At 50.3% G+C, this 27,985-nt stretch overlaps 1 protein-coding gene across 1 annotated transcript in view; it reads left to right on the forward strand.

Annotated features, from left to right (window-relative positions):
• LOC311585348 (uncharacterized protein) overlaps positions 1–27,985 on the forward strand; it is a 168,893-nt gene that overhangs the window by 96,477 nt on the left and 44,431 nt on the right. The window contains exon 2 of the mRNA XM_084760443.1: positions 26,795–26,967. The gene's annotated coding sequence lies outside the window, so the exon portion shown is untranslated. The remainder of the gene's footprint in view (positions 1–26,794; positions 26,968–27,985) is intronic.

Consider the following 27,985-nt stretch of genomic DNA (forward strand, 5'->3'; position numbering starts at 1 on the left):
ATGACTTTGTAAGGGTCACCCATACTAAGATGGGCTTTTCAGTGGCCCCACTGCCCGGGTCGCTCGTGCTATCATCAGTAACCCCAATGAGCTTCTAATTTCACTAAGGTAGATTTGGACAACATATCATTTCTTAAGTCTACCATTTCTTTCTACATTTGGGCTGAATAGAAAAAAAAAAGTTCCCAGTGGAAGTGTTTGGGCAACAATAAACTACAATACTCAAGTCCAAAATGTAGAAAGGCAGCCGAGTCTTGGCTGTTCCGTGGTAAAGGGTAGGCTGGTATGGTGGTCTGACTGTGTTCAACCTCAGCTGGGATGAAATGGGTCCAGAGTCATCAACCTGGAAGAGAGAACTCCTAGCCAAATGGGGCTAGGGATATAGAGCTGGACATTTCTCTGTTTGTTAATGCTAAGTGTATGAGAAGGGATTTTATATTGATGAGGGGTTTTGTTTTGTTTTTTAATCAACTGAACATGTTAAGATTGTCTGGGAAGAGTAAACCTTGACTAAAAAGATGCCCCCATCAGACTGGCACGTAGGTAAGTGTGTGGGGAATTTCCTTTACTAGGGATTAATTGGAGAGGGCTCTGCCCCTGAACACTGCCACTTCTGAGCACAGGGTCCCACCTTGTATATAAAAACAGACTGAGCAAGTCATGGGGAACAAGCCAGTGAGCAGCACGCCTCTTCATCAACTCCTGTCCCTAGGTTAGTGCCTGGACTTTCCTTCAGGGTGGACTGCGGGCACAAAGGGTGGACAAGCCCTTTCCTGTCCAAGTTGCTTTTAGTTGTAGCGTTAATCTCAGCAATAGAAAACCAACCACTGTAGAAACTGGTGCCAGAGAGAAGGCCATTGCAGCAGCAGACCACCATGCTGCATTTTGGGTGATCATGGACGTGCTTGGAACGTAGGCCTGGAAATGTTGTTAGGGCTCAAAGCTTAATAGACTTCCCTATGAGAGCTTTGACAGTAAGAATGCCGAGAGTAATACAGACAGTGGAAGGCCTGGCTCCTGAGGGTCCGGGCAGAACCCTGAGAGCCCCTCAGAGACTCTATCGGGGATACTACCCATGTTATATTTTACATGGTTTCTCTTCAGCTAGAGGTGAAAAATCAACTGCGATTAGCAAGAGACCAGCAGCACTGACGTGAAATCTTCTGGGAAGCATTTTCTCAGGGTCAGCACAAAGAGCTGTGGTCCAAAGGGGTCAAGGCTTAATCTGATGCTCACAGTCAAGCTTGGTAATGTCTAAGAGTCTCCCACATGGTACTGGCTTTGAAGGCACACATGAAAGTTGCAGGATTGGGCGGTATTGGAAAGCAGATGTGGCTTGGCACTGTGGGAGGCCAGGAGAGGCCACTGGTGAAGCTGTAGCTTCAGTTCAGTGAAGACTGAAAGATCTGAAGGGATCACGGAAAGGAGTTGAGGTACAGCCTCAGTTACAGTGGGGATGCCAGGACTGTGGGTAACCAGCAAGGTCATCACCAGGTGTGGCGTGTACAGCCTCAGTTACAGTGGAGATGCCAGGACTGTGGGTAACCAGCAAGGTCATCACCAGGTGTGGAGTGGAGCCTGCCAGCCTGAGCTTAAGGGACAAGCTGCATGTGCTGAGGGTGGCACAGCTAGAGAAGTACAACTGGTCTACCCCGTTAAAGCCCAGAAGATCATGTGTGAGTACTATATATTAGACGAAGCAGTTTTATGAAGTTGGGTTTTGCCTCTGCATTGATCTAATTGTAGCCATGCCCTGGTTCGTCCCTCCTGGAATAAGAAAATATATAATTTATTTTAGACACTACAGGATGCCACAGTTGAGAGGTTTTAGACTTTGAAGGAGATATTGAATATTTTAAAGAGACTGAACCTCTAACCTATTGCAGTTATTTTTAAGATAATTGTTTTGTCAACATGGCGAAAGGCAGGATCCTCTGTGAAGAGAGAACCTCAGTTGAAAAGATGCCTCCCTCAGGTTGGCCTATAGGCCTGTCTGTGGTGCATTTCTTGCCTATTGATTAATGTGAGAAGGTTACAATGATTGATCTCGGGAGGATCTCCCCACAGTGTGTGGTGTCACCTCAGGGCAGGTGGTCCTGGGCTATATATAAAAGCAGGCTGTACAAGCCACAAGCAAGCCGGTAAGCAGCGCTCCTCCACAGTCGGCTCTCCTTTCCTTTTCTATGCTCTTCCCTTGAGCTCCTTCCTTGACTTCACTCACGGATAGACTGTGACCTAGGCCCTGAGAATTGTAAGATGAAATAAACCCTTTACTTCCCAAGTTGCTATTGGATGCTTTTTATCAAAGTGGATTTGAATAAACTTGTAGAAAAATGCTAGTAAGTGACAAGTGGAGGCTTAGGGTTAGAGAGGCCTAGGATGAAATGCATCTTTACAACTTCACGGCAAAATATTTATCCCCTCTGATAGTTTTCTTGTCCTCAATAAGGTAATCATCTTTACTCAAATCCTTACCTTGCAAACTTAATATAAGGCAAAACAAATGGTATTTTTGGAGCCAAAGCAGGAGGCAGAGGTTTGAGTGTATCATGTTTTAAACATGTATGTTAAGAGCCCCATTCCTCTAGTAGCTATGGAAACCGCAGAGACTGGCCTGGAAGGAGCCATCCCTAAATCAGTGGCCTGTCCATTCTCCCAGAGAATTAGCCTTCTTGCAGAACAGGAATTTCAGAGTGGTTGGATGTTCAGGGAACACTTTTGACCTGGGTGCAGAACAGAGATGTTCACAAGGCGCTCGTATATGAGAGTATGGACCCAGGAACTCCAAGGAGGGGCTGGGGCTTGTTAAGACGCTGTCCTTGGATTTGATACACACATACACACACACAAACACACACACACACCTGACACAAACTGCCAGGCTCCGATACAGGCAGCTTGCTGCATACCCAGTGTGCACTGGGCTTCACCATACCCCACCCAAGAGTCTGCTCAGGAAAATTTATAAGTGATGCCCATCAGGAGTATGCTGGAATGATTGATAATTTTTAAAAAGGTAGTCATTCTTGGACTCCACTCTTTAAGATGATTGTTCAATTCATTTAATGTGCAGGCGGGATAGAAATCCACTGACACTAATAGATCAGTGTCTACAGCCAAAGGGAGCTGAAAGATTAGTGATTACAAATTGATTCTTCAATTACAGTTATGTGCTCTCGACTCTGGTTCTGGAAATAATCGTTGTCTTGGGTTCAATATAAAATTCTAATTTCACTTAGTTACTATCAATGGAGCTTTTTCTTGGGAAATTCCCAATTAATATACCATCTTAAATTCTATTTTAATTTTAATTGTGCATGTGTGCATGTTTGTGTGTGTGTGTGTGTCTGTGTGTCTGTGTGTGTGTGTGTGTGTGTGTGTCTGTGCATGGGAGAGCTGGTGCCCATGAACATCAGATGAGATTGTCAGATCACCTAGAACTGAAGTTACAGGCATTTTTGAGCTACCTGACATGAGTGCTAGGAACCGAATTCAAGTCTTCTGGAAGAGAAGCAAGTGTTGTTAACCACTGAGCCATCTCCTTGGCCCAGATAATATGCCGTCTTAAAACACACCCTTAGGATCATAGAGGACATCCATCAAAGGAGGGAGGGACACGTGGACGTGGTACGAAGAGTAGGTTGCAAGAGTGAGGTCTGACTTTCATACGAACTCTGGTGCCCCGTTTTTGACCACGTCCCCTGGATGGGGAGATCTGGTGGCACTCAGAGGAAGGATAACAGGCTACCAAGAAGAGACTTGATACCCTACAAACATATACAGGGGGAGGAGGTCCCCCTCAGTCACAGACATAGGGGAGGGGAGTAGGGGCAAAGCGGGAGGGAGGGAGGAATGGGAGAATACAAGGGATGGGATAACAATTGTGATGTAATATGAATAAATTAATTTTTAAAAAAGTAGGTCGCAACTCCATTTGGTGAATGTTTTTAAAACCTTTTGTATTATTATTTTGAATAATCTACTCAACAACTTGATGATGCACACAAGGAACTCTACGGTCCTGTGACCCTTGCTCCCAGGAGTGCTTAGCTTTCAAAAAGGATACCTGCGGCTTTCCTGGTGACACTTATGTCACCACAAGTGATTTCCTGGGGTCAGCATCTATGACTTTTATGGAAGTGTTTCCAGATTTACCCCCATTCTATGCTCACCCGCACCCCCCCCCACATACTTGTCTTTAAAGGTTGTTTATTTGTATGCTTATTTATTCACTTCAGCTTTGTGATAAAGGTTAAGGCCAGGTGCCTTCCAAGTCACACTTGTGACCCTTGCTCTCATGCCTCTCTCTGCAGCAACATCCAGGGCCCCAACCCCCAGGTGGAGAGCAGCATCCCCAACCCCCCAGGTGGAGAGCAGCATCCCCAACCCCCCAGGTGGAGAGCAGCATCCCCAACCCCCTAGGTGGAGAGCAGCATCCCCAACCCCCCAGGTGGAGAGCGCATGTTGGCTCACCTGTACAAGTCCTGCATCTAAGCGATGTGGCTGCAGTCTGTTCACTTACTATCAGTCCATATGGCTCATTGACAGCTGATAGCAACTTTGCCCATCATTACAGTTAGGTGGTTGACAGATGACAGATGTCAGCCTGAGATGGCTCCTTACAGAAGGACAGCCAGTCACTAGCCCCTCCCTAACATGGAGACAGGAACCCAGGCAACAGATGGCCTGGTCTGCCTGGATTAGGCAATCACTGAAAATTCTGGCCAGGAACCTATTTTTTAGGGTTTCCATTAAGAACTTGTCACTGAACCCCATATGCACTGGTGTCTCCCATTCCCAAACATTTTCTCACTGTCATTCAGGCTCTTGACAGAACTTCACACAAGTGTGTCCTCACAGATAAATAAACTGCAGGGATTTAAAAGAAACGGCTAGCAGTCTGTGATGCATCACAGGTAAACCCTCGTTCTGGAGGGCGTCTTCCTAGGGTGAGAGGCGTCTGTCCACAGAAGACTCTTCCCCATTTTCAGAAAGGACATTCTAAAGTAGTTCTGTCTTCTCACAGCTTCCTGTTGAGGCTTCCAGAAGGTTCTCTTTCCCTCAAGTGGGGCTCTCTAGCTGACCATCTGTGCACAGGCTGTTTCAGGCTGTGTCCTGAGGGGTTCCTGACAAAGCACCAGCTGGCAACAGAAGGGATGGCTCAGCTAAGACAGGAAAGGGCAGCCTGCCTCCTTCAGTGCCCTTCCAGGCCAGGTTGGGAGCCCCTGTGCCATCAAGTATGTCTGTGTTGTGCGTCGTGCATTTTGTTTGTGTTGCATAGACTCTTTATATATCACACCCCTCTGTTTCACCACTGCAGCCTTTGTGACTTGAGCACTTCATACCTGGATGTGATGCATTTTGATGGAATCCACCCCATCCCTGGCCCTCCATGCCTGACCCTCCATCCCTGACCCTCCATGCCTGACCCTCCATGCCTGACCCTCCATCCCTGGCCCTCCATGCCTGACCCTCCATGCCTGACCCTCCATGCCTGACCCTCCATCCCTGACCCTCCATGCCTGACCCTCCATGCCTGACCCTCCATCCCTGACCCTCCATCCCTGACCCTCCATGCCTGACCCTCCATGCCTGACCCTCCATCCCTGACCCTCCATCCCTGACCCTCCATCCCTGACCCTCCCTGACCCTCCATCCCTGACCCTCCATCCCTGACCCTCCATCCCTGACCCTCCATCCCTGACCCTCCATGACCCTCCATCCCTGACCCTCCATCCCTGACCCTCCATCCCTGACCCTCCATCCCTGACCCTCCATCCCTGACCCTCCATCCCTGAACCTCCATGACCCTCCATCCCTGACCCTCCATCCCTGACCCTCCATCCCTGACCCTCCATGCCTGACCCTCCATGCCTGACCCTCCATGCCTGACCCTCCATGCCTGACCCTCTATGCCTGACCCTCCATCCCTGACCCTCCATCCCTGACCCTCCATGACCCTCCATCCCTGACCCTCCATCCCTGACCCTCCATCCCTGACCCTCCATCCCTGACCCTCCATGCCTGACCCTCCATCCCTGACCCTCCATCCCTGACCCTCCATCCCTGACCCTCCATCCCTGACCCTCCATCCCTGACCCTCCATGCCTGACCCTCCATGCCTGACCCTCCATCCCTGACTCTCCATGCCTGACCCTCCATGCCTGACCCTCCATCCCTGACCCTCCATCCTTGACCCTCCATCCCTGACCCTCCATGCCTGACCCTCCATGCCTGACCCTCCATGCCTGACCCTCCATCCCTGACCCTCCATCCCTGACCCTCCATCCCTGACCCTCCATCCCTAACCCTCCATGACCCTCCATCCCTGACCCTCCATGCCTGACCCTCCATGCATGACCCTCCATCCCTGACTCTCCATCCCTGACCCTCCATCCCTGACCCTCCATCCATGACCCTCCATCCCTGACCCTCCATGCCTGACCCTCCATGCATGACCCTCCATCCCTGACTCTCCATGCCTGACCCTCCATGCCTGACCCTCCATGCCTGACCCTCCATGCCTGACCCTCCATGCCTGACCCTCCATCCCTGACCCTCCATGCCTGACCCTCCATCCCTGACCCTCCATCCCTGACCCTCCATCCCTGACCCTCCATCCCTGACCCTCCATCCCTGACCCTCCATCCCTGAACCTCCATGACCCTCCATCCCTGACCCTCCATCCCTGACCCTCCATCCCTGACCCTCCATGCCTGACCCTCCATGCCTGACCCTCCATGCCTGACCCTCCATGCCTGACCCTCCATCACTGACCCTCCATCCCTGACCCTCCATCCCTGACCCTCCATGCCTGACCCTCCATGCCTGACCCTCCATGCCTGACCCTCCATGCCTGACCCTCCATCCCTGACCCTCCATCCCTGACCCTCCATCCCTGACCCTCCATCCCTGACCCTCCATCCCTGACCCTCCATCCCTGACCCTCCATGCCTGACCCTCCATGCCTGACCCTCCATCCCTGACCCTCCATGCCTGACCCTCCATGCCTGACCCTCCATCCCTGACCCTCCATCCCTGACCCTCCATCCCTGACCCTCCATCCCTGACCCTCCATCCCTGACCCTCCATGCCTGACCCTCCATGCCTGACCCTCCATCCCTGACCCTCCATGCCTGACCCTCCATGCCTGACCCTCCATCCCTGACCCTCCATGCCTGACCCTCCATCCCTGACCCTCCATGCCTGACCCTCCATGCCTGACCCTCCATGCCTGACCCTCCATCCCTGACCCTCCATCCTTGACCCTCCATCCCTGACCCTCCATGCCTGACCCTCCATCCCTGACCCTCCATGCCTGACCCTCCATCCCTGACCCTCCATGCATGACCCTCCATCCCTGACCCTCCATGCATGACCCTCCATCCCTGACCCTCCATCCCTGACCCTCCATCCCTGACCCTCCATCCCTGACCCTCCATCCCTGACCCTCCATGCCTGACCCTCCATCCCTGACCCTCCATGCCTGACCCTCCATGCCTGACCCTCCATCCCTGACCCTCCATCCCTGACCCTCCATCCCTGACCCTCCATCCCTGACCCTCCATCCCTGACCCTCCATGCCTGACCCTCCATGCCTGACCCTCCATCCCTGACCCTCCATGCCTGACCCTCCATGCCTGACCCTCCATCCCTGACCCTCCATGCCTGACCCTCCATCCCTGACCCTCCATGCCTGACCCTCCATGCCTGACCCTCCATGCCTGACCCTCCATCCCTGACCCTCCATCCTTGACCCTCCATCCCTGACCCTCCATGCCTGACCCTCCATCCCTGACCCTCCATGCCTGACCCTCCATCCCTGACCCTCCATGCCTGACCCTCCATCCCTGACCCTCCATGCCTGACCCTCCATCCCTGACCCTCCATGCATGACCCTCCATCCCTGACCCTCCATCCCTGACCCTCCATCCCTGACCCTCCATCCCTGACCCTCCCTGACCCTCCATGCCTGACCCTCCATCCCTGACCCTCCATGCCTGACCCTCCATCCCTGACCCTCCATGCCTGACCCTCCATGCCTGACCCTCCATGCCTGACCCTCTATGCCTGACCCTCCATCCCTGACCCTCCATGCCTGACCCTCCATGCCTGACCCTCTATGCCTGACCCTCCATCCCTGACCCTCCATGCCTGACCCTCCAAGCCTGACCCTCCATCCCTGACCCTCCATCCTTGACCCTCCATCCCTGACCCTCCATGCCTGACCCTCCATCCCTGACCCTCCATGCCTGACCCTCCATGCCTGACCCTCCATGCCTGACCCTCCATGCCTGACCCTCCATCTCTGACCCTCCATGCCTGACCCTCCATGCCTGACCCTCCATGCCTGACCCTCTATGCCTGACCCTCCATCCCTGACCCTCCATCCCTGACCCTCCATCCCTGACCCTCCATGCCTGACCCTCCATCCCTGACCCTCCATGCCTGACCCTCCATGCCTGACCCTCCATGCCTGACCCTCCATCCCTGACCCTCCATCCCTGACCCTTCATCCCTGACCCTCCATCCCTGACCCTCCATGACCCTCCATCCCTGACCCTCCATCCCTGACCCTCCCTGACCCTCCATCCCTGACCCTCCATCCCTGACCCTCCGTCCCTGACCCTCCATCCCTGACCCTCCATCCCTGACCCTCCATCCCTGACCCTCCATGCCTGACCCTCTATCCCTGACCCTCCATCCCTGACCCTCCATCCCTGACCCTCCATCCCTGACCCTTCGTCTCTGACCCTCCGTCCCTGACCCTCCATCCCTGACCCTCCATCCCTGACCCTCCATCCCTGACCCTCCGTCCCTGACCCTTCGTCCCTGACCCTCCATCCCTGACCCTCCATCCATGACCCTCCATACCTGACCCTTCTTCCCTGACCCTCCATCCCTGACCCTCCATCCCTGACCCTCTATCCCTGACCCTCCATCCCTGACCCTCCATGACCCTCCATCCCTGACCTTCCATCCCTGACCCTCCATGCCTGACCCTCCATCCCTGACCCTCCATGCCTGACCCTCCATGCCTGACCCTCCATGCCTGACCCTCCATCCCTGACCCTCCATCCCTGACCCTCCATCCCTGACCCTCCATGACCCTCCATCCCTGACCCTCCATCCCTGACCCTCCATCCCTGACCCTCTGTCCCTGACTCTCCATCCCTGACCCTCCATCCCTGACCCTCCATCCCTGACCCTCCATCCCTGACCCTCCATCCCTGACCCTCCATCCCTGACCCTCCATGACCCTCCATCCCTGACCTTCCATCCCTGACCCTCCATGCCTGACCCTCCATCCCTGACCCTCCATCCCTGACCCTCCATGCCTGACCCTCCATGCCTGACCCTCCATCCCTGACCCTCCATCCTTGACCCTCCATCCCTGACCCTCCATCCTTGACCCTCCATCCCTGACCCTCCATGCCTGACCCTCCATGCCTGACCCTCCATCCCTGACCCTCCATCCCTGACCCTCCATCCCTGACCCTCTGTCCCTGACTCTCCATCCCTGACCCTCCATCCCTGACCCTCCATCCCTGACCCTCCATCCCTGACCCTCCATCCCTGACCCTCCATGCCTGACCCTCCATCCCTGACCCTCCATCCCTGACCCTCCATGCCTGACCCTCCATGCCTGACCCTCCATCCCTGACCCTCCATCCTTGACCCTCCATCCCTGACCCTCCATCCTTGACCCTCCATCCCTGACCCTCCATCCTTGACCCTCCATCCCTGACCTTCCATCCCTGACCCTCCATGCCTGACCCTCCATCCCTGACCCTCCATCCCTGACCCTCCATGCCTGACCCTCCATGCCTGACCCTCCATCCCTGACCCTCCATCCCTGACCCTCCATCCCTGACCCTCCATCCCTGACCCTCCATCCCTGACCCTCCATCCCTGACCCTCCATCCCTGACCCTCCATCCCTGACCCTCCATGCCTGACCCTCCATCCCTGACCCTCCCTGACCCACCATCCCTGACCCTCCATCCCTGACCCTCCATCCCTGACCCTCCATCCCTGACCCTCCATGCCTGACCCTCCATGCCTGACCCTCCATCCCTGAACCTCCATCCCTGAACCTCCATCCCTGACCCTCCATCCCTGACCCTCCATCCCTGACCCTCCATCCCTGACCCTCCATCCCTGACCCTCCATGACCCTCCATCCCTGACCCTCCATCCCTGACCCTCCCTGACCCTCCATCCCTGACCCTCCATCCCTGACCCTCCGTCCCTGACCCTCCATCCCTGACCCTCCATCCCTGACCCTCCATCCCTGACCCTCCATGCCTGACCCTCCATCCCTGACCCTCCATCCCTGACCCTCCATCCCTGACCCTCCATCCCTGACCCTTCGTCCCTGACCCTCCATCCCTGACCCTCCATCCCTGACCCTCCATCCCTGACCCTCCATGACCCTCCATCCCTGACCCTCCATTCCTGACCCTCCATGCCTGACCCTCCATGCCTGACCCTCCATGCCTGACCCTCCATGCCTGACCCTCCATGCCTGACCCTCCATCCCTGACCCTCCATCCCTGACCCTCCATCCCTGACCCTCCATGACCCTCCAAACCTGACCCTCCATTCCTGACCCTCCATGCCTGACCCTCCATGCCTGACCCTCCATGCCTGACCCTCCATGCCTGACCCTCCATCCCTGACCCTCCATCCCTGGCCCTCCATCCCTGATTCACCGTCCCTGACTCTCCATCCCTGACCCTCCATCCCCGACCCTCCATGCCTGACCCTCCATCCCTGACCCCCCATGCCTGACCCTCCATGCCTGACCCTCCATGCCTGACCCTCCATCCCTGACCCTCCATCCCTGACCCTCCATCCCTGACCCTCCATCCCTGACCCTCCATCTCTGACCCTCAATGACCCTCCATCCCTGACCCTCCATCCCTTACCCTCCATCCCTGACCCTCCATCCCTGACCCTCCATCCCTGACCCTTCGTCCCTGACCCTCCGTCCCTGACCCTCCATCCCTGACCCTCCATCCCTGACCCTCCATGCCTGACCCTCCATGCCTGACCCTCCATGCCTGACCCTCCATCCCTGACCCTCCGTCCCTGACCCTCCATCCCTGACCCTCCATCCCTGACCCTCCATGCCTGACCCTCCATGCCTGACCTTCCATCCCTGACCCTCCATCTCTGACCCTCCCTGACCCACCATCCCTGACCCTCCATCCCTGACCCTCCATCCCTGACCCTCCATCCCTGACCCTCCATGCCTGACGCTCCATGCCTGACCCTCCATCCCTGACCCTCCATCCCTGACCCTCCATCCCTGACCCTCCATCCCTGACCCTCCATGCCTGACCCTCCATGCCTGACCCTCCATGCCTGACCCTCCATCCCTGACCCTCCATGCCTGACCCTCCATCCCTGACCCTCCATGCCTGACCCTCCATGCCTGACCCTCCATCCCTGACCCTCCATCCCTGACCCTCCATGCCTGACCCTCCATCCCTGACCCTCCATCCCTGACCCTCCATCCCTGACCCTCCATCCCTGACCCTCCATGCCTGACCCTCCATGCCTGACCCTCCATCCCTGACCCTCCATCCCTGACCCTCCATCCTTGACCCTCCATCCCTGACCCTCCATCCCTGACCCTCCATCCCTGACCCTCCATCCCTGACCCTTTATGCCTGACCCTCCATCCCTGACCCTCCATGCCTGACCCTCCATGCCTGACCCTCCATCCCTGACCCTCCATGCATGACCCTCCATCCCTGACCCTCCATGCCTGACCCTCCATCCCTGACCCTCCATTCCTGACCCTCCGTCCCTGACCCTCCGTCCCTGACCCTCCGTCCCTGACCCTCCGTCTCTGACCCTCCATTCTTGACCCTCCATCCCTGACCCTCCATCCTTGACCCTCCATCCCTGACCCTCCATCCCTGACCCTCCATGCCTGACCCTCCATCCCTGACCCTCCATTCCTGACCCTCCATTCCTGACCCTCCATCCCTGACCCTCCATCCTTGACCCTCCATCCCTGACCCTCCATCCTTGACCCTCCATCCTTGACCCTCCATCCCTGACCCTCCATGCCTGACCCTCCATCCCTGACCCTCCATCCCTGACCCTCCATTCCTGACCCTCCGTCCCTGACCCTCCATCCTTGACCCTCCATCCCTGACCCTCCATCCTTGACCCTCCATCCTTGACCCTCCATCCCTGACCCTCCATGCCTGACCCTCCATCCCTGACCCTCCGTCCCTGACCCTCCATCCCTGACCCTCCATGCCTGACCCTCCATGCCTTACCCTCCATGCCTGACCCTCCATCCCTGACCCTCCATCCCTGACCCTCCATGCCTGACCCTCCATGCCTGACCCTCCATCCCTGACCCTCCATCCCTGACCCTCCATGCCTGACCCTCCATGCCTGACCCTCCATCCCTGACCCTCCATCCCTGACCCTCCATCCCTGACCCTCCATCCCTGACCCTCCGTCCCTGACCCTCCGTCCCTGACCCTCCATGCCCGGCCCTCCAGCTAAGCCCCCTCCGTCACACTTTCCTCCCAGCCTCCTGTGTTTGTCCCAGCACTCTGTGCTGCCTGTGGGTGCAGGGCAGCCCCCTGGAGCAGGGGAGCCCCACAGGAACTGCATGATGGGAAAAAAAAAGCAACCTTGTATGCATCTATTGAAGGAATACAATGTGTAATTAAAGGGGCTATGAATATTTTGACATAAAAACATTAAAGAAACTATTACAAACCCTGTATATTTTTCTCATCTATCAGTAAGTAAGGAAAAAAAAACTCCCAAATAGAAATCACAATATATGTTTTAAAATGTGAATAGAGGCTTTCCTAGGAGAAAAAGTATCCCTTCAGTGAGCTTTCCAGAGAGAAAACATATTATATAAATACATAACCTTGACAAATTAAAAATAACTGATATACAATCATGATTATACATTTGTCATCAAATGCTTTGGTTCGTAGATCTTTAATTGAGCTTGAGCATTTTCTTAAATAAAAGTTGAACAGAAAGGATCAACAGAGGTCCCTTGAACAGGACTGCATGTCAGCTTTTTCATGGTGTTTCCTCCAGTGATTCATGCCTGCAGTTGTCCACATTTAGTTGTTCACTGACACGTTGGGGTTCATAGCCCCCGCAAATCATTGCCACGTGTGGCAAAGGTTCCCTCTGGCTCTTTCGACCCATGGGCTGTGGGCAGCCTAACTCTCTCTCAGACCTTCTCAAATCCCTGCCGCAGAAGCTGAGGGATGCTCTTGGGATGCTCTTGGGATGCTCTTGGCACCTTTAACGCAGTGTGTCGTCGACACAGTTACTTGCTCCCAAGCTTCCCTTCCAGCTGCTCTTACGTGTAACAATTCAATGTGCTCAATCACTCATCTTCAGGCCAGTACTGGAAGCACCCAGAGGTTATGTGACCCACGGAAGGTTCTAGAACTCACAGGAGGCCTGCTATGCTTGGGAAAATTAAACTATCAAAAGGCCTAGTCCTTACCTGCCTGAGCAAAGATACCACATGAGAAATAATGCTCATGGGGAAAAAATGAGCATCGAGTGGCTACTGCATGCAAGAGTCTAGCAGGAATCTCCAGACTACATCAGTTAACACCGTTTGCCTTCTCCATGCACGTGCCATTTCCTGCTCAGGATGTTCCCTGCTGATTGTGTCTAAGGGAAAGCTCCCCACACTGGTATCTCGACTCAGGAGCAATGCAAATCCAATACTCCTGTCAATTGCTCTATAGATCAGCTCTGTTTGACCTGCTGCTGTGATGAGATCCATGATATCCTGTAGAAAGGGCAGCTGCATGGCTTTCTAGATAAAGAAGAGGCAGCGTCAGGGGTGGCCTTCAGGTGCTGACTGACATTGCATTAACTTTGTTTAAAGCATTTGTACCATTTAAAAAGCATTTGTGGGGCACTCCCGAGAGTTAGGGTAGTTGACCTATGAAAAAGCATGCGGACAACTAAAGCTGTGCATGCTATGGTTTACACACGTGCTGTTGTTACCACTGTGTGTGCACACCCCTGTGCATGTGTGGAGGGCAGAGATTAAGCAGATGTTGTTACCAGGAAGACATCTTTGTTGGTATTTTAAAGTCTCGCCCTTGCCTGAGCTTGGCTGCTTCCACTAGGCTGTCTGACCACTAAAGCCTGAATCCTCCTGCCTCTACCTCCCCAGTGATGGCATTACAAGTGTTTAAGTGCCACACTTTGCTTTTTGACGTGGGTTATGAGGGATTGAACTCAGCCCCTCATGCTTAAGGGACATGTATTTTCCCTGGCTGAGTCGCTGCAGCCAGCTGTTGTTACTCCTCAGTCAACAGCATCAGACCTTCACATGCTTAAGGGGGTTCTGTGATTGAAGCATGCACGAAAGTCACTGCCTTGGAGACACCAACATCTGACAGAGTAGACCTGGCGTGCATGTGTGTCTTTTCCTCCACATTGTCACTTATATTTATGCCTCAAAATTATATTTATCCAGTCATGTTGCCCCTGCCCCCCCCCCCATCTCTGGACTCTGCATCTTTTGAATTCCTGTCTCACATTACACTCTACAGAACCAGCTACACAAACGCTACACATGCCCAAATGTCCATGTCTCTCCTTTTACCTAAGTGGATACACACTGCAAGGCAACACTTTGGCTTTGTTTTATTTAGGTACATCAGTGTTTCGCCTGCATGTGTGTCTGTGTGAGGGTATCAGATCCCCTGGAACAGGAGTTACAGACAGTTATGAGCTGCCATGTAGGTGCTGAGACTTGAACCCCGGGTCCCTTAGAAGAGCAGCCAGTGCTCTTAAGCACCAAGCCATCTCTCTATCCCCAAGGCTTTGTTTTACGACTCAGTGTTCTACTCACATGGAGCCTGACAGATCACATGATCCTCATATACATGGAAGAAACACTTCATGTAAGCAGTGTAGCCCACCCATGTTGTTAAGACGGCATGTTGTGGGTACCAAGTGACCCTGACACCTAGTAGATCTTCAGTAAGTCCTCAGCAGATAAATACTCAGTGGTAAAACTTGTCACAAGTCACTGAATTCGTGACAGGTACTGATGTTCGTAAATTTTGTGGTTAAAGGTGTTTTAAGGCAGGACTGGGGAAATAAGTAGACCTTTCTGAAAAGGACCATTCCTAAGGGGGGAGTACCACTATCCAGAGTGGGCTGTGGCGAGGCAAAGCAATAACTGTGGGGCTGGTTAATGGTACCTCGTTAGCGATGGGGGATAATGAGATGATGAGGGCAAGATTCATTGACCTTTCAAAGGCTTTTGATTTACTAAATGACACTGTTGTATAAGCTAATTAAATTTGGCTTTTTTCTCCTGCAGTGATAGCTGGGTTCTGATCTTATTTGATTAGCAAGAAAAATCCAGGGCTGTTTGAAGGCTGTCTGCCTGATTTATTGCTACTCCTATCTGATAGTATCTTGAGGCTCCGTAACTGATTGACTTTGTTTTATTTATGCTAAAATGATCTTTCTATTGCTGGAGATAGCACAGGGATTTGCTTAAAGAGCAACGATAATACCACTTCAAATAATGTTTCTTTTAGTGTCTCAGGACGCTTTCTTTGTCTCAATAGACTTTCTTTCTGATTCACTGCACTTGCCACCAAGGGAGACTATGAAAGACAAGCTTGCTGATGGTGAAGATCTGGCTTGATGGCAAGTGACCTGCACATACAGGTAGACAACCAAATCAAAATCGAAGGAAAATAGTAAAACAAACCACAGGGGGTGGCTTAGTGAGCATGCTACCCAGTCATCATTTGCCGGGTAATTTCTGGGTGTGCACTCCATCTCCGTTTCAATGGTATTTCTCTTAGATTTTCATTTTTCTCAGTTTTTAAACCAATTTACCACTATCGAGTCAAGTCCTACATTGAACTACAGAGTCCTCAGTACCAGAAAAAAAAAATAGCTTCATCTATTTTTAGACTGAGACATACATTTAAAATATTTGACATCAGCAAAGAGCTTTTAATTCTATTCTCCTATCAAAGTGAATTTTACTCTATTCTTCGTGGACTTCAGATAAATATAAAGAGCATAAAGCATTATACTCTTCACAAGAAAATAAGTTTATATTTCAAAGCTTGAGAGTCTAGATTTGCTTTCTTTAGATGTTGAAAGACACAGGTGTAAATAGTCATGAAATGTTCCACCGGCCTCTAGGGATGAAATTAATCACAGCCAAGAGATGGGAGTATAAAAGAATAATAAACGGGGTTTCTAATCTTTCTATCGAGATATGAAGGAACAGCACTGAGTTAAGATATCAACAGCAGCATATACTACCCAGACAGTGCCACATATACCAACCAGACAGTGCCACATATACCAATCAGACAGTGCCACATATACCAACCAGACAGTGCCACATATACCAACCAGACAGTGACACATATACCAACCAGACTGTGCCTCATATACCAACCAGACAGTGACACATATACCAACCAGACAGTGCCTCATATACCAACCAGACAGTGCCTCATATACCAACCAGACAGTGCCTCATATACCAACCAGACAGTGCCTCATATACCAACCAGACTGTGCCTCATATACCAACCAGACAGTGCCTCATATACCAACCAGACAGTGACACATATACCAACCAGACAGTGCCTCATATACCAACCAGACAGTGCCTCATATACCAACCAGACAGTGACACATATACCAACCAGACAGTGACACATATACCAACCAGACAGTGACACATATACCAACCAGACAGTGCCTCATATACCAACCAGACAGTGCCTCATATACCAACCAGACAGTGCCTCATATACCAACCAGACAGTGCCTCATATACCAACCAGACAGTGACACACATAACAACCAGACAGTGCCTCATATACCAACCAGACAGTGCCTCATATACCAACCAGACAGTGCCTCATATACCAACCAGACAGTGCCTCATATACCAACCAGACAGTGCCACATATACCAACCAGACAGTGACACATATACCAACCAGACAGTGACACATATACCAACCAGACAGTGACACATATACCAACCAGACAGTGCCTCATATACCAACCAGACAGTGCCTCATATACCAACCAGACAGTGCCTCATATACCAACCAGACAGTGACACATATACCAACCAGACAGTGCCTCATATACCAACCAGACAGTGCCTCATATACCAACCAGACAGTGCCTCATATACCAACCAGACAGTGACACACATACCAACCAGACAGTGCCTCATATACCAACCAGACAGTGCCTCATATACCAACCAGACAGTGCCTCATATACCAACCAGACAGTGCCTCATATACCAACCAGACAGTGCCTCATATACCAACCAGACAGTGACACATATACCAACCAGACAGTGACACATATACCAACCAGACAGTACCTCATATACCAACCAGACAGTGCCTCATATACCAACCAGACAGTGACACATATACCAACCAGACAGTGCCACATATACCAACCAGACAATGACACATATACCAACCAGACAGTGCCACATATACCAACCAGACAGTGCCTCATATACCAACCAGACAATGACACACATACCAACCAGACAGTGCCTCATATACCAACCAGACAGTGACACATATACCAACCAGACAGTGCCACATATACCAACCAGACAGTGACACATATACCAACCAGACAGTGACACATATACCAACCAGACAGTGACACATATACCAACCAGACAGTGACACATATACCAACCAGACAGTGACACATATACCAACCAGACAGTGCCTCATATACCAACCAGACAGTGCCTCATATACCAACCAGACAGTGCCTCATATACCAACCAGACTGTGCCTCATATACCAACCAGACAGTGACACATATACCAACCAGACAGTGACACACATACCAACCAGACAGTGCCTCATATACCAACCAGACAGTGCCTCATATACCAACCAGACAGTGCCTCATATACCAACCAGACAGTGACACATATACCAACCAGACAGTGACACATATACCAACCAGACAGTGCCTCATATACCAACCAGACAGTGCCTCATATACCAACCTGACAGTGCCTCATATACCAACCAGACAGTGCCTCATATACCAACCAGACAATGACACATATACCAACCAGACAGTGCCACATATTCCAACCAGACAGTGCCTCATATACCAACCAGATAGTGCCTCATATACCAACCAGACAGTGCCTCATATACCAACCAGACAGTGACACATATACCAACCAGACAGTGACACATATACCAACCAGACAGTGACACATATACCAACCAGACAGTGACACATATACCAACCAGACAGTGCCTCATATACCAACCAGACAGTGCCTCATATACCAACCAGACAGTGCCTCATATACCAACCAGACAGTGCCTCATATACCAACCAGACAGTGTCTCACATACCAACCAGACAGTGACACATATACCAACCAGACAGTGACACATATACCAACCAGACAGTGACACATATACCAACCAGACAGTGACACATATACCAACCAGACAGTGCCTCATATACCAACCAGACAGTGCCTCATATACCAACCAGACAGTGCCTCATATAGCAACCAGACAGTGACACATATACCAACCAGACAGTGCCTCATATACCAACCAGACAGTGACACATATACCAACCAGACAGTGACACATATACCAACCAGACAGTGACACATATACCAACCAGACAGTGACACATATACCAACCAGACAGTGCCTCATATACCAACCAGACAGTGCCTCATATACCAACCAGACAGTGCCTCATATACCAACCAGACAGTGCCTCATATACCAACCAGACAGTGTCTCACATACCAACCAGACAGTGACACATATACCAACCAGACAGTGACACATATACCAACCAGACAGTGACACATATACCAACCAGACAGTGACACATATACCAACCAGACAGTGACACATATACCAACCAGACAGTGCCTCATATACCAACCAGACAGTGCCTCATATACCAACCAGACAGTGCCTCATATAGCAACCAGACAGTGACACATATACCAACCAGACAGTGCCTCATATACCAACCAGACAGTGCCTCATATACCAACCAGACAGTGCCTCATATACCAACCAGACAGTGCCTCATATACCAACCAGACAGTGACACATATACCAACCAGACAGTGACACATATACCAACCAGACAGTGCCTCATATACCAACCAGTCAGTGCCTCATATACCAACCAGACAGTGCCTCATATACCAACCAGACAGTGCCTCATATAGCAACCAGACAGTGACACACCTATCTGCTTTATCCAAGAGGCACAGAACCATGTTGCAATACAAAATTCTGTACATAAATATCGACAGCAATTTTATTTCTAGTCGAATTAGAAAGTAAAACCCTCCAGTGCCCACACACAGGTGAACAGATGAACAGCAGACAAGGCACGAGCACCGCACAGCACATGATTCAGAGATTGAACGAAGTCAAAGACGACTCGCGGTTCTAAACAGTATGAAGCAGATTGTGGTGATAGCAGACAGATGAGTGCTTGCCCAGGGAACAGAGCTGGGGTGGATGGAGACAGGGAAGGGAGCTGAGTGTTTACTGAGAACATAACCACTGTACAGCCTGTTGAGAGTATTTAGTTTACTGGATTGGCTCACACGACTTTGGATCCAGTGGAGAAGCAACCAGGCTGATGCCCAGAGAAGAGTCCCTGACAGTCTGTTAGCAGAATTCCTTCTGTCTTAGGGGAGGCCAGTGTTTTTTCTCTTAAACCTTCTACTAATTGGATATGGTTTTCTCCACTGCACAGAGGCCCAGCAGCCTCGCTGAGGGTCTACTCGTCCAAGTGTTCTGCTCATTCAAGAAAATACTTTCAAAGCAACACTCAAGATGATTCTGGCCTCCTGCCCCAGCAACGTTAACCCGTAGAATCAGCCAACACAAAGGCTGGGGCCGCAGGGGTCAGGTTAACACTGGTTATTTTAGTTAGGTTGGTGACTTCCATGTGTGTGCACCAGGGTTGGGGCTGCAGGGGTCAGGTTAACACTGGTTATTTTAGTTAGGTTGGTGACTTTCATGTGTGTGCACCAGGGCTGGGGCTGCAGGGGTCAGGTTAACACTGGTTATTTTAGTTAGGTCGATGACTTCCATGTGTGTGCACCAGGGTTGGGCCGCAGGGGTCAGGCTAACACTGGTTATTTTAGTTAGGTTGGTGACTTCCATGTGTGTGCACCAGGGTTGGGCCACAGGGGTCAGGCTAACACTGGTTATTTTAGTTACGTTGGTGACTTCCCTGTGTGTGCACCAGGGTTGGGCCGCAGGGGTCAGGCTAACACTGGTTATTTTAGTTACGTTGGTGACTTCCATGTGTGTGCACCAGGGTTGGGGCTGCAGGGGTCAGGCTAACACTGGCTATTTTAGTTAGGTCGATGACTTCCATGTGTGTGCACCAGGGTTGGGCCACAGGGGTCAGGCTAACACTGGCTATTTTAGTTAGGTCGATGACTTCCATGTGTGTGCACCAGGGTTGGGCCGCAGGGGTCAGGCTAACACTGGTTATTTTAGTTAGGTCAGTGACTTCCATGTGTGTGCACCAGGGTTGGGCCGCAGGGGTCAGGCTAACACTGGTTATTTTAGTTAGGTTGGTGACTTCCATGTGTGTGCACCAGGTAGGTTTATCAAACTTCATGCTTCACATATGTCAGCTATAACTCGATAAGGTTTAAAACCAGATAGGAGATTTTAATATTCCCCTTATAAATTGGTAAGTAATGATAAGTAACGACCGCCACGCTTCCCATATGGACTGGTCCGTGAGTGGATTTGATGTTCTCACTTGGAGGTGGCAGGAGATGAGGCCTGCTTGATGAAAGGCAGGCTGCTGTCTGCATGCCTCTGAGGGCTGTGCTGTCCCTGCTTCCGCCTGTCTGTGTCCCTGGTCTCCGACTGCCACCAGGTTTGCAGTATCGGCCACCCACTCCCACTTCTATACCATCCTCCTTTACCTCAGACCCCAAGAAATGGATTTAACCAACCTCAAACTGAACCCTCTAAACTTATAAATCCACACAGATAGGTTTTTCCTCCTTGTAAGTAGTTTTTTTGGAAATTATACTCTGAAAAAGCTAATGCGTGTTTGGGGATAAACAGGATTCCTGACATCCTTTCTGGTATAATTGAAGCATCTAAATTTCTAGTGCTTTCAGTTTGTCATAAATAATGTAGTTCTCAGGAAGACCCTGTTTCTCAGGAGCAGGCTGCATAGTAGTGATCAAACGGTAGCAGGCAAATTGTAATCTGCCCACAAATCTACACTGACAGGAGCCCTGTGTGCCACGGACAGTGGCTTCTGACAAGATAATTAACCCTGAAAAAAAAAGTCCTGCTTCACCCCTGCTTCCTCCCCTTGCCCCTTCCCCTCCACCCCACCCCCTCTCCCCTCCCTCCCTTCCGCCCTTCCCCCTTCCCTCCCCAGCCCACCCCCTCCTGTCCCACTTCTGCCGCTGCTGCTAGCAATTGGTCGATAATAATTTTAGTAGCAAAGCAAACCTTTAAATTACATCCTCTTTCTTATGAATAAAAACAAATTAAATTTACTTCATGATCATAAATGCTAATGAGAATCCGAGCCGTGTGGTAAACGAAAGTTCAAATGCTAAGTTAGTATTTTGTAGGCCCTGTGGTTTCGGGCCTTCTGCAAGGATGATTAGTGGAATTCACACGGAGAGGATCACACTGTTGAATTTTAAAATTTGTATATAAAGACTTTTCTCAGATCCTAGGCCATGACTGGAAGCAGACAGAGCCTGCAGTGTCTGTGCGCTCTTCAGGGGTACCTCCTTCCGTTGTCGGGTTTACAAACACACCCAGGGCCTGCTTACCTCAGCAGAGGTGAGGACCCTTTCTAGCCACGTGACTCAGTGCCCGCTCAGGATCAGGACAGCACTAACCATATGCCCCGTTTCAGAAAGGACAGAGAAAAGAAATTACCCATGTAGGAGGACTTCTCTGAGCCTACAGATGGAATCAGAGATGCAAGGTTTGGTCCACCAATAGGCTTCTTTACTCTCCATCTCCCAAACAGGCCTTTATGTACAGATGTTGTCTACACAGGCCTGAGCATAGAATTTGAGAGATTTATTTTGAAAGGATGTTCCTTTGCCCAGGAGAGAACCTGGTACGAGGCAATTCTGGATAGAGAGCTCAGGGCGCCTGGTTTCAAGGACCACGCTCGGATGGAGAGAAGAGGCCGGGTTAGCACGTCACAGACTGGCTTTGCCCCTCCGGGGCAGTACACATCCCGTACACTTTCCCAGCACCACCCTGTGGCCTCCTATTACAGGAGAGCCCCATAAATATCCGTTCTCTCTAGTCTAACGTTGTTACTGTGACTTAGAGCGATGACACCGCAGAGCTTTCCCGCGGAGTCGGTCCATTGATCGGTTGGGTTTTTCCTCCAGCACTAATGACCACAGCGAGGCCCAGACCATCTTTGAAATCCACACAGAAGTGTTGTGTGCGTTTCCCAGGAGCTGCAGCAGGAGGCTGGGGAGTCATTGCTGGTGGGTCATTTGTTCTTCATCACGGTGAGACTTTCTAAAATGCTTGTCTACTGTCCCCTGATTAAAACCTACGTCTCTGAGCAAGCCCGTTCTCTCTCACCCCGGAATGTGCCTCCTGTGACCACTTCACTCCCAGACTGGAGAAAACGACTCCAGTAATTACCAGCTGAGTTGGTAAGCGCGGCTCGACGGGCTGTGCTTAAGGGCCCTGTTGTGGCAAGCGGGTTCACCACTCTCAGATGAGCAGCAATATGGCCGTCCCAGGGTGGGCACCGCGCGTGACGGCCAGTGACATCTCTCACGTGGAACCCCGTGTGCTCTCTGCTTTCAGAGACCTAGGTCAGGAGAGAAAGGGCTCGGCAGCCACTGAGGCACGGCCTCACGGGGAGTCTGTGTGTGTGTGTTTTCTGTGCAAACCCCATGTCTGAAATCAGCTAAAGGATAGTAAGACACCTTGGGGATGACCGTGTACCCAGGCCCCATGCTGTTGTAGGTATACAGTCATAGGATTTCCTACCAGGCTGATAGTGAAAGTTCTCACTAAAGCTAGAAATAAAAACAATGAAACAGTCTGATCACGGAAATCTGAGGAGTCTGAGTTGAAATTCCAGTCCACTGATGGAAAGTGATTCAGGATCCCAGGAGGCGATATGACTTCAGGAGGGCCAATTTCATGTTTTCATTTGCTTTCTTCTTTGAGGGCTTGGTGTGGTTTTGTCTTGCAGTTGGCTCTTGAATACACTTGATTTGGAGGTGGAAAAAGTGGGTGAACTGTTCCACTTACCTGTCTACAACTAGACTTCCCGCGTAGCACATGGTGTTTGAGGGGTTCCCACTGCTTCCTCCTGAAGCTCTGTCTACTCTAAGCACCCTGATGTCACAAAGAAAGTCGTTGGAAAGGCATTTTGTATCTAATCCTCTCTCCGTATTTAAATTCAGTTTCTCATTTTTACATTTCCTTTTTCATTACAGAAAACATGTCAAGATATGTAGAATCATAAATGGCTGTTTAAAATCACCGTGTATTTATACTGTTAAATTATTTATTATAAATTGTCTTTAATTCAGATCACATGAGTTAATATGAAAACCTCAACTCTTCTTCCTGGTTCAGAAACTATGTTTAGAGAATTAGTATTCTTTTAAAGCCATGGGGTTTGGATGATCCAATTACAGTGAGAAAACAACAAAGCAACAGATACAAAACTGTATGTGAATCCTTTTTACTTCCTTTTTATTGAATATATATATATACATATGTTAGAATATATATTCTAAAATATATCCTATATTCTAAAAACCTGGAGGAAAAAACAAAAACAAAGTCTTGTTAGTACTATCTGCAAAAATCTGACACCATACTAAAGAACAACTCAGGGCAGAAGTTAAATTTAGTCTCAAATTGCATGATAATTAACAATCATAATAAGAAGTTATCCTGGAGGGTTTGTGAGCTGAGTTGACAACAGAAAATACTGGAAATGCGATTTTATCCGATGACGTCATTGGCGCCTGGATCCCGTGGGAAATGGCACAGCAGCGGCTTGTCGGGTTAGAGGTGCATGCACACACGGAACACGCTTATTGCGATGTCTTAATACCTTTTATGATTTCAGTAGAATCGAAATTGTGCAGTGCAAGCATGACTAAAATTAAACATTTTCAAAAAAAAAAAACTATCAAAAGTGAGCCAAAGGTCAAAGTCAGACTCCATGTAAGAAATGTCTATTTTAGGAAAAGCAGAATTACGTGACAAGGTTGCAATGTGCAGACTTTAAAAAACATAAAATATAAATAAATGCCGTGCATTGGACCTTGACAGTCCTCCAGTCAGAGGAAATTCCAGAGGGGCCAGACGGGGGAGTGTGATGAGCAGAGTCTGTGCGCAGACCAGCGTTTAGAAGGGACAGAGAGTGGAGCGAGCACACGTTTGCTGGAAACACAGCTGTACTTTGGTAATTAAACAGAGTCAGGCAAGCATAGGAACAGTTCATCCTTATCCCATTTGGTTTGGGGTTAGGAAAACCCTCCTCTTCTAAAAACATACACGGCAGTCTAGCTCCTCACTGCATACACAGCGCACACATCCTTCTCCACACAATGCAGCCGGCGCCCCCAGAATCCCCCCGCACTGGGCTATGTGTACCCCCACCTTACGTGCACCCCCACCTTAGAACAATAATATCTTTCTCTTCTCCCGATAACAACACAACTTAGACAGTGTCGGTTCCTCCTGTGTCAGGACAAGATGGGCCGGTCCACCCTGAGCTGGTTTGCAGTGAGGCAAACGGTGCCCTTTGACTTTAGGCTTTAGAAAGAATCCCCTGCTTAGCACTTTATGCCTATGCAGCTAGCGTGTGTGTGATTGATGCATTATGAGAAGGAACAAGTTCAATAGAAAAAATAAATATCTGACTGAATCTACCTATCAAAGTAGAAAAGCACCAACACCATGTCCCTTAGAAAGCACCCCTCCTTCACATACACTATAAAAGGGGGGCCCCGAACAACAATCCAGGGCCTGGAGTATGTTCACTGAGTATGCCCCTCTCTAAACTGTGCTTCTGCTTTGCTCCAAACAAAATTACCTGAGCCTTTATGTTCAGTTCTTTGGACAGGAGGCAAAAACAAACAAACAACAAACAAAAACAAAACCCTAAACTTGGAAACAACTGATCCAGACCCAGACCACAGGTAACAAAATAAATAACATACCTTACAAATTTCATTAAAGAATTATAACTTATATAAAATCTGCTAGAAAATTTTTGCTGCTATTATTTAGTAGATGTGGCAGGAAACAGGGACAAGGAATCTAGTTAGCTGTAAGCTATGGCTTCTATACGTAAACATTACTAAGAGGAGGCTGGGGAGAAGGCTGTGAACCTGTGTAGGGTGCATTTGGATACAGAGTAACTTTTAGCATCTTGTGGCACAACACGTTAAGTAATGGTTGGCAACAGTTAGATGTTGCAGTCAGCATCGTGTTACTGGAAAGGTTTATTTAGCTCACAATTATAAAAGTTAAAGTTCAATGAAAGTGACCTCCGTCAACTTGGCCTCTAATGAAGAGAGAGAATGGCAGCAGGTCATAGTGGGAGTGTTCGTGTATGCAAGAACTTAAATTTTATTTTATTTTTCATAAGAATTTAAATGTTCAAAAGGAAGTTAGATAAGCAGTCGGACTTCTCTAAGGGTGTGGAATCTACCAGAGAGACCCCACTGCCTAAAGACCCTACCACCTCTTTCCGTGTCACTACCCTGGAGGCCAGGACATTAATTACAATAGAATCTGGAAGATGCTTAAAACACAGCCACACCCAGCAAGAGCATACCTCACACAGCCCATACAGATGTGGACTCTTCCCCACACAGAGAAATCACTGACGGCCATAGCTGTTACCTGTCCTGGTCCCTGTCTCAGATGCTGGAGTTGTGACTTTGCAGCGTGCCCTTAAATGTGTGCAAAGGCCACGGGTATTCCAGAGCCTTTCCTAGCTCTCCTATGAACCAGTAAAGGTTGGGGGGATGCCTTTAAAATGAGAGATGGGGGGAGTGCCTCAGAAAAAGACTTATAAGAAACAATTCACACTCACTTGTGAACTAACACAAGGCAGTACTTGAGAAATGACACCATGAACAGTTTGAGATATGGGAAAACAAACGGCGAGAGGGGAACTTGCTGAGGACAGATTTGCTTAGGTGAGGGCTGGTTCTGTGTGAGAGAATTTGAGGGACGGGCAATACAGAGAAGAGAAGGCTGGTGTTTTTAGGGTTTTTTTTTTTAATTCCACTGACTCCCCAGTTTCTTCGTTTTTAATACTGTTTTGGTTTGAGTAAGTGTGTCCCGTCATTGGCTCATGCATTTGAATGTTTAGTCACCACCACTTACGATGGTTAGGACGTGGGTGCAGCCTTGTTGGAGGAAGTGCGTCACACTGCGGGTGGGCTGAGGATCTGCACGCAGAACTCTCAGCTGCTTCTCCAGCACCACAGTCTGCCTGTGTCCCATCTTTTATAAGTTACCATGGTCATGGTGTCTCTGTTCGCAACACAACACTAAGACAAATATATATTTTATATCACTTTACCCTCTCATCTCCCCTTGCTTCTTCCCCTCCCAAGTCCTTCCAGCCTTCCATGCCACCCACCCGCCCTGCCCCAACCCATGAGGCCACTGCATTTAGTTTTACCTTTCTTTTCCAAAAACAGCTTCTGTGCTTCACGTAGGGAGCTGAAGAATGGTTGCAGGCACTCTGCCTAGGGGCCCAGAAGGCATACAGGAGTGAGCCTGCAGCCTCCTGCCCAGGTGATGGTACCTTTAAATGGAGACCAGCCTTCCAGCCCCTGCCTCTCTGATGGAAGCGATTGGCAGGTTTGACATGGTAACTGTGACTCTACAGTGTTACAGCAGGTGTGCCCAGTTGATTGCAAACCTGCTACCTGCCCCTACCTGGCTGTCGCACCATGCTCAGATGGAGTGGTGTGGCCTGTCACTGTCATTGAAGTATTTGGGAAACATGTTGTGAGCCCCACATTTCATGAAGGCCTTGATGTGGTTCATCCTCATGAAGACACAGGATTAAGTTATAGGGGACAGTGTGTATTTAAAGGGGCATCCTAAAATGCCTTCTAAAACACGCCCCCAATAACTCAAGGACCTCCCACTCCACTACCTCTCAACAGGGTGCCCTATCACTTGAGATTTTTTGACTGTCTTTAAAAAAAATTATTATTATAATTTATTCACATTATTCCCAATTGTAAGCCCCTTGCTCTTATCTTTCTGTTCCTACCCTCCCTCCCTTTTTCAGCTCTATTCCCCTCCCTTAGACCTCTGACAGGTGGGGACATCCTCCCCCACCATCTGACCATGGCCTATCAGGTCACATCTGGATAGCCTGCTTCCCCTTCCTCTGTGTTCTCACAGGGCCTCTCCGCCAAGGGGTAGTGATCAAATAGCGGTCACCAGAGTTCCTGTCAGAGGCAGTTCCCTACTCTCCCCATTTCCCCATGTGGAGAATGAGCTACATCTGAACAGGGGGTCTAGGTCCTCTGCTTGCAGTGTCAAAGGAGAGGGGCAGCATGCTGTCCTACCTAGCTGTGGTGCTTATGAACCACATCAGTAACCTGCACGGCAAAATATCTAAAGGTGCAGCAACGGCACTCTCATATCAAGAATAAGCAAAAGCTGTCTAATTGGACGTATGGTCCACTCAATAGGAGGAATTTCATGCCTGGTGATGTAAATTTAGTCAACTACTGGTGACTGGTGAGGTCATTGTTACCGTGGGAGAATGCACATTGCCACGTCCTTAAACCAGCACAGCTCTTCTCTACATCCTAAACACTTATACTTATTTGAAAAGGTAAGTGCAGCTCTCGTCTGCCATCAAAGAAGTT

The sequence above is a fragment of the Acomys minous genome (assembly GCF_964271855.1).
Source record: "Acomys minous genome assembly, chromosome: 15".
NCBI classification, from domain to species: domain Eukaryota; kingdom Metazoa; phylum Chordata; class Mammalia; order Rodentia; family Muridae; genus Acomys; species Acomys minous.